At 39.0% G+C, this 13123-nt stretch overlaps 1 long non-coding RNA gene across 1 annotated transcript in view; it reads right to left on the bottom strand.

Annotated features, from left to right (window-relative positions):
• The window catches only part of LOC308606257, a 1608653-nt gene that overhangs the window by 1465147 nt on the left and 130383 nt on the right, over window positions 1–13123 (bottom strand). The window contains exon 6 of the long non-coding RNA XR_014013787.1: window positions 597–694. This is a non-coding gene — a long non-coding RNA (uncharacterized lncRNA). The remainder of the gene's footprint in view (window positions 1–596; window positions 695–13123) is intronic.

Here is a 13123-nt window from a genome sequence, read left to right on the forward strand (position 1 = left end):
TGAGACTCAGGAAATCTGAAAGCTTGGTTTTTATTAGCACCAAACTTCCCATTGATAAAGGGGTTTATAGAACATTGAAGCAAAGCCTTCCCTCTTTCTTGAGGAATTATCAGAAGGTATGTCCCTACATTAATAATCTCTCCACTATTCTTCTTTTTCTCTTTAGTCTGTGCCCATGGCATGTATGATGTCAGCAGCCACAAGCTATTCTGAATGATGAGAACTGGTTTTCAGTAACCTACAATGCAACTGTTTGTTTGTCTCTCTTCCTATGGAGATCTAGAGGCATTTATTAAACACACACACACACACACATCACTATGACATTGACTTAGTTTACTAAAAATAATAAAGTATTTTACAAAATTAGTTTCAACTCAAAATGAGTTAAAGCAATTAGGAAAAATAATAGTATCACCAATACTCCAACTCAAATATTCAGTTTCCAAGAGTTCTTTAACCCGTCCTACCCTTCATCAGCACCTGTTGTAAATACCAGGTCACAGTACATTTGGATGTCTTACTTGGAAAACTCATAAGTCCTCACCAAAGCCTTGGTCTTAAAGAAGCAAGAGAGAATAGGAATAAATAGTCACCTCCAAATCAGTCGTCCTTTGACTTCAGAAAATCCCATGGTCTTAGAAGCTTCAAAGTCAGAATCAGTTCCATTCACCACTCTTAAAAAGATGGATCTCTGAGAGAGAAAAATTGAGGGTTATTTGGTTATTGAATTTTCTCATTCACTCAAATATATACATAAAGTATCTGTTTTGTATCAGGCACTGTTCTATATACTGCAGTAGTGAGGGAACAGAGAAAGCAAAAAGAAAAGAATCAAGTCCCTGCCCTCACAAAGTTTACATTCCACATTGATTCCAAGTAACTTCAATCAAATATCATGCTAAATTTTTCAAGAGTTTCCTTCTGGTTTTCCATAGTCTCTCCCAAGTAACTGAATATCTACTTTTCTGGGAAAAAAAAAAAAAAAAGCTATGCTTTCTGCCACTTGGCCAGCACAGATAGTTCAAGATCATAGAAAGAGACATAGTGCTTATTTATAACTATAAATGCAAACACATAAATGTAGATATCAAATATATATACAAAATGTTGATATACATACACATACAAGGTAAGAGTCTAATGGAGCAATTAAAAGTTAGGATTTGAAGTTCAAAAACACATGTTCCAGTCTTGATGCTATCACTTAACTAAGCCATTATATCTCAGGTAAGTTTACTATCTCTTTAAATCTCAGTTCCTCACCTGTAAAGCTGGAATAATAATACATACATACATAATTGGACTAATGCGATGATTAAATATGAGAATGTATACTAAAGCACGTATTCCAGTGGCTGGCACCAAGTTCATATCTAATACTCATTATCACTGTATTTCTATTACTTCCATGTATCATAGATGGAAATTAAGAATCCTGTCAGCAAAATCTCAATCATGTTTTCTGATTGTTAAAAAACTATCATTCATAGTCACTGGGGCATTTCTTCCCTAAGTTTCTGCAGAAACTCGGTTTCTAAAATTTGATATCAAAAACTGGCAGAAATTCAACTGAATGTCCCACTGCAGGCCTCCAAAACACATCTACATCCGAATCTGTTTCACTTGATTTCCCAAAGTAGGTCACTGGCATATGACACCCTTTACTGTTGTATAAAGAAAAGCATCAAAACTGCCATTGCTTTTGCATAAATGTATTTTTTTCTTCTCTTCTCTTTTAGCAGTTTTTTCTTCTCTTTCTTTAGATCTAGCCTTAACAGAATCTATTTAGGAAGATTTTTCTTTTTCCAAAAGCATAATAAGGCAAGTGAAAACATCGCTACTAGATGACCCTGAACATAATTTCAACTTTTTATATTATTCTGGACCATCCTTTGCAAGGATGGTCCCATCCCTCCCTAAGGAGAATCCTAAAAAGGAAGTGGAAGTGGATTTGCCAGTGTAAAATGGCATCTAGTTAGCAGTCCACATATTAATATCTCAAAATATGCCATTGTAATACCTACAAAGACTCAGTAAGACATCAGAACTCAAAGGAAGCCTGGAAAATGAGACAGACAACCAAGCCATTACCAGAATCTGTTTTTGTCTTTATGATATTATGGAGTTATTTTTTCAGGAACTTAGATAGTGCTATTCACCCTAAACGATGGTAGCTCCAAATGTCTTGAATGTAGTGTTTCTATTGTTTATGATGCTTCACAATGGATCACTTCTCAGTTCTCTGGTTATTAGCTCTAGTTTCACTTCCTGCCTTACCTTTCACCAGCCCACACTGTTCTATATTACATTCCACTTTCAGCTAGAAAAAAAATGTCTAAGGGAAAACAGATAAATACTCCTGTTAAATACCAAAGTTTATTAAGTAAAAACAAAAATGCTCATGGCTGCATTTTTTTCCCAGTTTAAAATTCATGGACTTTGTGACATATTGCCCCTAATGGAATAGAGTCATCTCTTACTATTCCAAATTCTTGGAACTCTTTGCTAAGTCTGCTTACTGGGAAAACATGTTGTCATTTTATTACATTAAAAAAAATGTAGGGGCTTCCCTGGTGGCGCAGTGGTTGAGAGTCCGCCTGCCGTTGCAGGGGACACGGGTTCGTGCCCCGGTCCGGGAAGATCCCACATGCCGCGGAGCGGCTGGGCCCGTGAGCCATGGCCGCTGGGCCTGTGCGTCCGGAGCCTGTGCTCCGCAACGGGAGAGGCCACAACAGTGAGAGGCCCACATACCGCAAAAAAAAAAAAAAAAAAAATGTAGAGTTTTGGCAACATTGACTGGATCATGAATAGAAATACTCCATTTCTATTTTGCGTATGATAGAACTCACTCCGGTTGGATCATTTAACAACGGGAAAAATTTCAAATTGTGGACTAGACATATGTGCATCAGAAACTTATGGGCTAGGGTGGTCATTAACAATTCAGATTCCAAGTTCCCACCCACAGATGTTCTAATCCTGTAGGTCTGGGGTCAAACCTGACATCTTGAAATCGGAGAACATTTCTCCAGTGATTAAAGGATTTGGTGAAAAGCCCACTTTTCCATATGTACAAACTCAACTTTACCTACATCTTTCTACACTTCGCCTGTACATACACTTTTCTAAATACACTTTCCTTTTATCTAAAATAAGTTGGAAAGAACTGGGTTAGATTTTTCAAAGAAAGCCAATTATTGCTCTGCAAAGTGAAGGTAGTGTCAGTTTCATTGTAGCAGGTATTTTATAAGTTGATAAAGTCTAGGAAGATATGCATATGATCAATCCTTTGAAGGTGGTTTCAAGAGAAATAGGGGGCTTACAAGATTTTTCACTTTCAAGATAGAATATAGATGAAATCCCCTAGGACATCATCCTATTAATGTAATTACACAGATACAGGCATTGAAAGAAGTATCAGGTTGATTAAAAATGACAGTGAGAGAGCTGGCAAGTGCAAGTAGAGATTTCCAAGCTGACAAAATCAGAACCAAACAGCATACATTTAGGTTAGAATAAATCTTGCTGAAGAATGCAACCCTCCCTAAAGAGAATCCTAAAAAGGAAGTGGAAGTGGATTTGTCAGTGTAAAATGGCATCTAGTTAGCAGTCCACATATTAATATCTCAAAATATGCCATTGTAATACCTACAAAGACTAGTAAGACATCAGAACTCAAAGGAAGCCTGGAAAATGAGACAGACAACCAAGCCATTACCAGAATCTGTAAGAAATCCCAACAATAACAAGCCAAGAGAGCTGAAATGAGACACCCTACAAATGATCTCATAGCAAACACACCACCCGGAAGATAACTGGAAGAGATTTGGAATCTCCATTTATTATTTATCTCTGATTCAGTGACTCAGGAACCATGCTCAGTTATAAAATGAGGCAGCTGTCCCTATCCTGGGAGACTCGCTTTCCTCTGTTTACGCCTTAGTCCCTTCCAAGTGCCTCCCACTCAAAATATATTGGAGGATTTTAAACCTAAGAAAAGCAACAAGGCTAAAAAGATGATACAATACGTTTAAGATGGTGTAAAAGACTGAAATAGAAATGTTAAGTAAGGTATAAATCAGAAAGAACCTTTAAAAGTAATGTGTACAAGAGGCTGTAGTCTTTCAGAATTTTTCGTGAATCCATATGTTCAGGTATGGGGCAATGTGAGCAGAAGTCTGTCTGAATTCAACGAAGCTGCAGTAGATGAATGGCTATGAGCAATGGAAATCAGCCAAGAGCTATGAACATTAGCCTTTCCTCCTGCCCTCACTCTGTGATAAAAACAAATAGGAAAACCTAGCAGACAGACTTTTTCAGTTGGCATTAGTGGTCGGTGTTCTGAGTAGATTGTCCTATAATGTAGAATGGACTGAATCATGTTTAAGAACAGTATTTTTAAATCAACTTTATTGAGGTATAATTTGCTTTAAACAAAATGTACCCGCACAACCCCAGAGACGGGCATGAGACACTAAGGCTGCTGCTGCTGCCACCAAGAAGCCTGTGTGCGAGCACAGGTCACTATCCACACCTCCCCTCCCGGGAGCCTGTGCAGCCCGCCACTGCGAGGGTCCCATGATCCAGGGACAACTTCCCCGGGATAACGCATGGCACACCTCAGGCTGGTGCAACATCGTGCAGGCCTCTGCTGACGCAGGCTTGCCCCGCCTCCCCCCAGCCTGAGTGAGTCAGAGCCACCCAATCAGCTGCTCTTTTAACCCGGTCCTGTCTGAGCAAACAACAGATGCCCTCAGGCAACCTACACGCAGAGGCGGGGCCAAATCCAAAGCTGAACCCCGGGAGCTGTGCGAACAAAGAGGAAGGGAAACTCTCCCAGCAGCCTCAGAAGCAGCGGATTAAACCTCCACAATCAACTTGATGTACCCTGCATCTGTGGAATACCTGAATAGACAACGAATCATCCCAAACTGAGGAGGTGGACTTTGGGAGCAAGGATATATATATATATTTTGCCTTGTTCTGTTTTTGTGAGGGTGTATGTGTATGCTTCTGTGTGTGACTTTGTCTGTATAGCTTTGCTTTTACCATTTATCCTAGAGTTCGGTCTGTCCATTTTTTTCTTTTTTTACTTAAAAAAATTTTTTTTAAGAATTATTTTTTATTTTAATAACTATTTTATTTTACTGTATTGTATTTTATCTTCTTTCTTTCTTTTCCTCCATTTTATTTTGAGCCGTGTGGATGAGAGGCTCTTGGTGCTCCAGCCTGGCATCAGGGCTGTGCCTCTGAGGTGGGAGAGCCAAGTTCAGGACATTGGTCCACAAGAAACCTCCCAGCTCCACGTAATATCAAACGGCAAAAATCTCCCAGAGATCTCCATCTCAACACCAACACCCAGCTTCACTCAACAACCAGCAAGCTACAGTGCTGGACACCCTATGCCAAACAACTAGCAAGACAGGAACACAAACCCACACATCAGCAGAGAGGCTGCCTAAAATCATAATAAGGCCACAGACCTCAAAACACACCACCAGATGTGAAGCTCCCACCAGAAAGACAAGATCCAGCCTCATCCACCAGAACACAAGCACTAGTCCCCTCCACCAGGAAGCCTACACAACCCACTGAACCAACCTTAGCCACTGGGGGCAGACACAAAAAACAACAGGAACTACGAACCTGAAGCCTGCAAAAAGGAGACCCAAACACAGTAAGTTAAACAAAATGAGAAGACAGGGAAACACACAGCAGATGAAGGAGCAAGGTAAAAACCCACCAGACCAAACAAATGAAGAGGAAATAGGCAGTCTGCCTGAAAAAGAATTCAGAATAATGATAGTAAACATCATCCAAAATCATGGAAATAGAATGGAGAAAATACAAGAAACACTAAACAAGGACCTAGAAGAACTAAAGAGCAAACAAACACTGATGAACAACAGAATAAATGAAATTTGAAATTCTCTAGAAGGGATCAACAGCAGAATAATTGAGGCAGAAGAATGGATAACTGACATGGAAGATAAAATAGAGGAAATAACTACTGCAGAGCAGAATAAAGAAAAAAGAATGAAAAGAATTGAGGACAGTCTCAGAGACCTCTGGGACAACATTAAATGCACCAACATTCGAATTATAGGGGTTCCAGAAGAAGAAGAGAAAAAGAAAGGGACTGAGAAAATATTTGAAGAGATTATAGTTGAAAACTTCCCTAATATGGGAAAGGAAATAGCAAACAAGTCCAGGAAGCACAGGGAGTCCCATACTGGATAAATCCAAGGAGAAACATGCCAAGACACATATTAATCAAACTATCAAAACTTAAATACAAAGAAAAAATATTAAAAGCAGCAAGGGAGGGCTTCCCTAGTGGCACAGTGGTTAAGAATCTGCCTGCCAATGCAGGGGACACGGGTTCGAGCCCTGGTCCAGGAAGATCCCACATGCTGCGGAGCAACTAAGTCTGTGCGCCACAGCTACTGAGCCTGCACTCTAGAGCCCGCGAGCCACAACTACTGAGTGCACATGCCACAACTACTGAAGCCCATGCACCTAGAGCCCGTGCTCCGAATCAAAAGAAGCCACTGCAATGAGAAGCCTGCACACCGCAAGGAAGAGTAGCCCGCGCTCACCACAACTAGAGAAAGCCCACATGCAGCAACAAAGACCCAACTCAGCCATAAATAAATAAATAAATAGATTAAAAAAAAAAAAAGCAGCAAGGGAAAAACAACAAATAACATACAAGGGAATCCCCATAAAGTTAACAGCTGATCTTTCAGTAGAAACTCTGCGAGCCAGAAGGGAGTGGCAGGACATATTTAAAGTGATGAAGGAGAAAAACCTACAACCAAGATTACTCTACACAGCAAGGATCTCATTCAGGTTTGATGGAGAAATTAAAACCTTTACACACAAGCAAAAGCTGAGAGAGTTCAGCACCACCAAACCAGCTTTACAACAAATGCTAAAGGAACTTCTCTAGGCAAGAAACACAAGAGAAGGAAAAGACCGACAATAACAAACCCAAAACAATTAAGAAATTGGGAATAGGAACATACATATCAATAATTACCTTAAATATAAATGGATTAAATGCTCTAACCAAAAGACTGGCTGAACAGATACAAAAACAAGACCCGTATATATGCTGTCTACAAGAGACCCACTTCTGACCTAGGGACACATACAGACGGAAAGTGAGGGGATGGGAAACGATATTCCATGCAAATGGAAATCAAAAGAAAGCTGGAGTAGCAATTCTCATATCAGACAAAATAGACTTTAAAATAAAGACTATTACAAGAGACAAAGAAGGACACCACATAATGATCAAGGGATCGATCCAAGAAGAAGATATAACAATTGTAAATATTTATGCACCCAACATAGGAGCACCTCAATACATAAGGCAAATACTAACAGCCATAAAATGGGAAATTGACAGTAACACACTCATAGGAGGGGACTTTAACACCCCACTTTCACCAATGGACAGATCATCCAAAATGAAAATAAATAAGGAAACACAAGCTTTAAATGATACATTAAACAAGATGGACTTAACTGATATTTATAGGACATTCCATCCAAAAACAACAGAATACACATTTTTCTCAAGTGCTCATGGAACGTTCTCCAGGATAGATCATATCTTGGGTCACAAATCAAGCCTTGGTCAATTTAAGAAAATTGAAATTGTATCAAGTATCTTTTCCTACCACAACGCTATGAGACTAGATATCAATTACAGGAAAAGATCTGTAAAAAATACAAACACATGGAGGCTAAACAATACACTACTTAATAACGAAGTGATCACTGAAGAAATCAAAGAGGAAATAAAAAAATACCTAGAAACAAATGACAAAACACAACGATCCAAAACCTATGGGATGCCGCAAAAGCAGTTCTATGAGGAAAGTTTATAGCAATACAATCCCACCTTAAGAAACAAGAAACATCTCAAATAAACAACCTAACCTTGCACCTAAAGCAATTAGAGAAAGAAGAACAGAAAACCCCCAAAGTTAGCAGAAGGAAAGAAATCATAAAGATGAGATCAGAAACAAATGAAAAAGAAATGAAGGAAATGATAGCAAAGATCAATAAAACTAAAAGCTGGTTCTTTGAGAAGATAAACAAAATTGACAAACCATTAGCCACACTCACTCATCAAGAAAAAAAGGGAGAAGACTCAAATCAATAGAATGAGAAATGAAAAAGGAGAAGTAACAACTGACACTGCAGAAATACAAAGGATCATGAGAGATTGCTACAAGCAACTCTATGCCAATAAAATGGACAACCTGGAAGAAATGGACAAATTTTTAGAAATGCACAACCTTCCGAGACTGATCAGGAAGAAATAGAAAATATGAACAGACCTATCAGCAGCACTGAAATTGAAACTGTGATTAAAAATCTTCCAACAAACAAAAGCCCAGGACCAGATAGCTTTACAGGCGAATTCTATGAAACGTTTAGAAAAGAGCTAACACCTATCCTTCTCAAACTCTTCCAAAATACAGCAGAGGGAGGAACACTCCCAAACTCATTCTACGAGGCCACCATCACCCTGATACCAAAACCAGACAAAGATGTCACAAAGAAAGAAAACTACAGGCCAATATCACAGATGAACACAGATGCGAAAATCCTCAACAGTATACTGGCAAACAGAATCCAACAGCCCATTAAAAGGATCATACACTGTGATCAACTGGGGTTTATCCCAGGAATGCAAGGATTCTTCAATATACACAAATCAATCAATGTGATACACCATATTAACAAATTGAAGGAGAAAATCCACATGATCATCTCAATAGATGCAGAGAAAGCTTTTGACAAAATTCAACACCCATTTATGACAAAAACCCTGCAGAAAGTAGGCACAGAGGGAACTTACGTCAACATAATAAAGGCCATATATGACAAACCCACAGCCAACATTGTTTTCAATGGTGAAAAACTGAAACCATTTCCACTAAGGTCAGGAACAAGACAAGGTTGCCCACTCTCAACACTCTTATTCAACATAGTTTTGGAAGTTTTAGCCACAGCAATCAGAGAAGAGAAAGAAATAAAAGGAATCCAAATCAGAAATGAAGAAGTAAAGCTGTCACTGTTTGCAGATGACATGATACTATACAGAGAGAATCCTATAGATGCTACCAGAAAACTAGTAGAGCTAATCAATGAATTTGGTAAAGTAGCAGGATACAAAATTAATGCACAGAAATCTCTGGCATTCTTATACACTAATGATGAAAAATCTGAAAGTGAAATTAAGAAAACACTCCCATTTACCACCGCAACAAAAAGAATAAAATATCTAGGAATAAACCTACCTAAGAAGACAAAAGACCTGTATGCAGAAAATTATAAGACATTGATGAAAGAAATTAAAGATGATACAAATAGATGGAGAGATATATCATGTTCTTGGATTGGAAGAATCAACATTGTGAAAATGACTGTACTACCCAAAGCAATGTACATATTCAATGCAATCCCTATCAAACTACCACTGGCATTTTTCACAGAACTAGAATAAAAAATTTCACAATTTGTATGGAAACACAAACGACCCCGAATAGCCAAAGCAATCTTGAGAAAGGAAAGCGGAGCTGGAGGAATCAGGCTCCCTGACTTCAGACTATACTACAAAGCTACAGCAATCAAGACAGTATGGTACTGGCACAAAAACAGAAATAAGATCAATGGACCAGAAAAGAAAGCCCAGAGATAAACCCACACACATATGGTCACCTTATCTTTGATAAAGGAGGCAAGAATATACAATTGAGAAAAGACAGCCTATTCAATAAGTGGTGCTGGGAAAACTGGACAGTTACATGTAAAAGAATGAAATTAGAACACTCCCTAACACCATACATGAAAATAAACTCAAAATGGATTAAAGACCTAAATGTAATGCCAGACACTATAAAACTCTTAGAGGAAAACATAGGCAGAACACTGTATGACATAAATCACAGCAAGATCCTTTTTGACCCATCTCCTAGAGAAATGGAAATAAAAACAAACATAAACAGATGGGACCTAATGAAACTTTAAAGCTTTCGCACAGCAAAGGAAACCATAAACAAGATGAAAAGACAACCCTCAGAATAGGAAAAAATATTTGCAAATGAAGCAACAATCTCCAAAATTTACAAGCAGCTCATGCATCTCAATATCAAAAAAACAAACAATGCAATCCAAAAATGGGCAGAAGACCTAAATAGACATTTCTCCAAAGAAGATATACAGATTGCCAACAAACACATGAGAGGATGCTCAACATCACTAATCATTAGAGAAATGCAAATCAAAACTACAATGAGGTATCACCTCACACCAGTCAGAATGGCCATCATCAAAAATCTACAAACAATAAGTGCTGGAGAGGGTATGGAGAAAAGGGAACCCTCTTGCACTGTTGGTGGGAATGTAAATTGATACGGCCACTGTGGAGAACAGTATGGAGGTTCCTCAAAAAACTAAAAATAGTACTACCATACGACCCAGCAATACCACTACTGGGCATATACCCTGAGAAAACCATAATTCAAAAAGAGTCATGTACCACAATGTTCATTGCAGCTCTACTTGCAATAGCCAGGATACGGAAGCAACCTAAGTGTCCATTGACAGATGAATAGATAAAGAAGATGTGGCACATATATACAATGAAATATTACTCAGCCATAAAAAGAAACGAAATTGGGTCATTTGTAGAGATGTGGATGGACCTAGAGACTGTCATACAGAGTGAAGTTAAGTCAGAAAGAGAAAAACAAATACTGTATGCTAACACATGTATATGGAATGTAAAAAACAACAACAAAAAAATGGTCATGAAGAACCTAAGGGCAAGATGGGAATAAAGACACAGACCTACTAGAGAATGAACTTGAGGATACGGGGAGGGGTAAGGGTAAGATGGGACAAAGTGGAGTGGCATGGACATATATACACTACCAAATGTAAAATAGATAGCTAGTGGGAAGCAGCCACATAGAACAGGGAGATCAGCTTGGTGCTTTGTGACCACGTAGAGGGGTGGGAGAGGGAGGGTGGGAGAGAGGGAGATGCAAGAGGGAAGAGATATGGGAACATATGTATATGTATAACTGATACACTTTGTTATAAAGCAGAAACTAACACACCATTGTAAAGCAGTTATACTCCAATAAAGATGTTTTAAAAATTAATTAAAAAATAAATGCAAAGATAAAGGGGCCAGTGGAGAATGCTTCATTCTCCTCTCTCTAAAAATGTTGTTGACTTATGATATGAAGTCAGGCACACTTGACTGAAGAAAAAAAGATCAAATTCATAATCATTTCTTAATGATATCACAAAAAAGTAAGCAGAAAAAGCATGGAAATTCTTGCTTATATCATTCAAAAAATAATGAAATAGTTGGGCATTAAAATAATTTTAAAAGAAAAAAAATGTACCCACACTTAATGTGTTTTGATAAATGTACACTCCCACATAGCTACCACTTCAATCAAGTTATAACCATTTCCATGACCCAGAAATTTCCCACATGACCCAGTATAGTCAATCCTCTCCTCCATCTCAGAGAATCACTGATTCTGACTTCTATGACTACAGATTAGTTTTGCCTGTTCTGAACCTTAAAATATGTACTCTTTTGTCACGGCTTCTTTCGCTTAGTAAATTATTTTAACATTCACCTATGTTGTTAAACATATCAGTGGTTCATTCTTCTTTATTGCTGAGTAGTATTCTATTGTAAGAATGTACCTTTATTATTTCTCTATTCATCTGTTGATGGACATTTGAGTTATTTCCAGAGTTTGGTTATTATGAATAAAACGTCTGTGATCTTTTGTGTGTAAGTCTCTTGTGAGCATATGTTTTCATTTTTCTTGGGTAAAAGTACCCAGGAATAGAATTGCTGGTTCATATGGTTGATATGTATTTAACCGGATAAGAAACTGCCAATTTCAGTGGAGCACACACCAGTCAGTGTACACTCAAGAAACAGACACAAAGGAGTGACCAAGATGGCAGAGTAGGAAGACCCTGAGCTTACCTCCTCCCATGGGCACACCCAAAGTGCAACTATTTATAGAGCAACTATCAAGGAGAACAACCTGGAGGCTAGCAGAAAAGGTTTTCCATAACTAAAGATATAAAGAAGGAACCACAATAAGATAGGTAGGAGGGGCGGAGAGACAGTATCGTCAAGACCCACAGGTGACCAACAAACAAGAAAATAGTCACAATTGCAGAGGTTCTCCCCAAGGTACGAGGAGTACAAGCCCCACAGACAGGCTCCCCAGCCCAGGGCTCCTGCACTAGAAAGGTGAACCTCCAGAACATCTGGCTTTGAAGGCTAGTGGGACTTGCATATAGGACAGCCAAAGGTCTGTAGGAAACAGAGACTCCACTCTTAAAGGGTGTACAGAAAATCTCACATGATCCAAGAACCAGTGCAGAGGCAGTAATTTGAAAGAAGCTTGGGACAGACCCACTTGCTGATCTTGGAGAGCCTCCCAGGTACGCAGGAGGCAACTAGGACTCCCCGTGTGGACAGAGAAGCTGATGTCAGCCTTTTGGGGGAGCTCATTCTACCATCAGGACACCAGTGCTGACAAGTGTCATTTTGGAGCCCTCCCTCTAGCCTATTAGCACCAGGCGGCTTACCCACCCACCAGTCAGTCCACATCAGTCCTAAGAACCCCCCAGGCCAAGCAGCCAGACACACAGGGACCTGGCCTTGCCCAGCAGCAACTAGTTACATACAACAGAACCCCCATAAGACCATCAGCTGACTTTTCAGCAGAAACTCCGAAGGCCAGAGGGAGTGTCACTATATATTTAAAGTGATAAAAGGAAAAAACCTACCACCAAAAATATTCTACCCAGCAAGGCTTTCATTCAGATTTGAAGGAGAGATAAAGAGTTTTACAGACAAGCAAAAGCTAAAAGAGTTCAGCAGCACAAACCAGCTTTACAAGAAATGTTAAAGGGACTTCTCTAAGCAGAAAAGCCCACAACTAGAAGTACGAAAATTACAAAAGGAAAAATCTCATCGGTAAAGGCAAATATACAGGAAAGGTAGGAGATTGACTACTCGTAAAGCTAGTAAGAAGGTTAAAAGACAAAA

Source organism: Mesoplodon bidens, assembly GCF_964165515.1.
Source record: "Mesoplodon bidens genome assembly, chromosome: 18".
In the NCBI taxonomy this organism is placed as follows: domain Eukaryota; kingdom Metazoa; phylum Chordata; class Mammalia; order Artiodactyla; family Ziphiidae; genus Mesoplodon; species Mesoplodon bidens.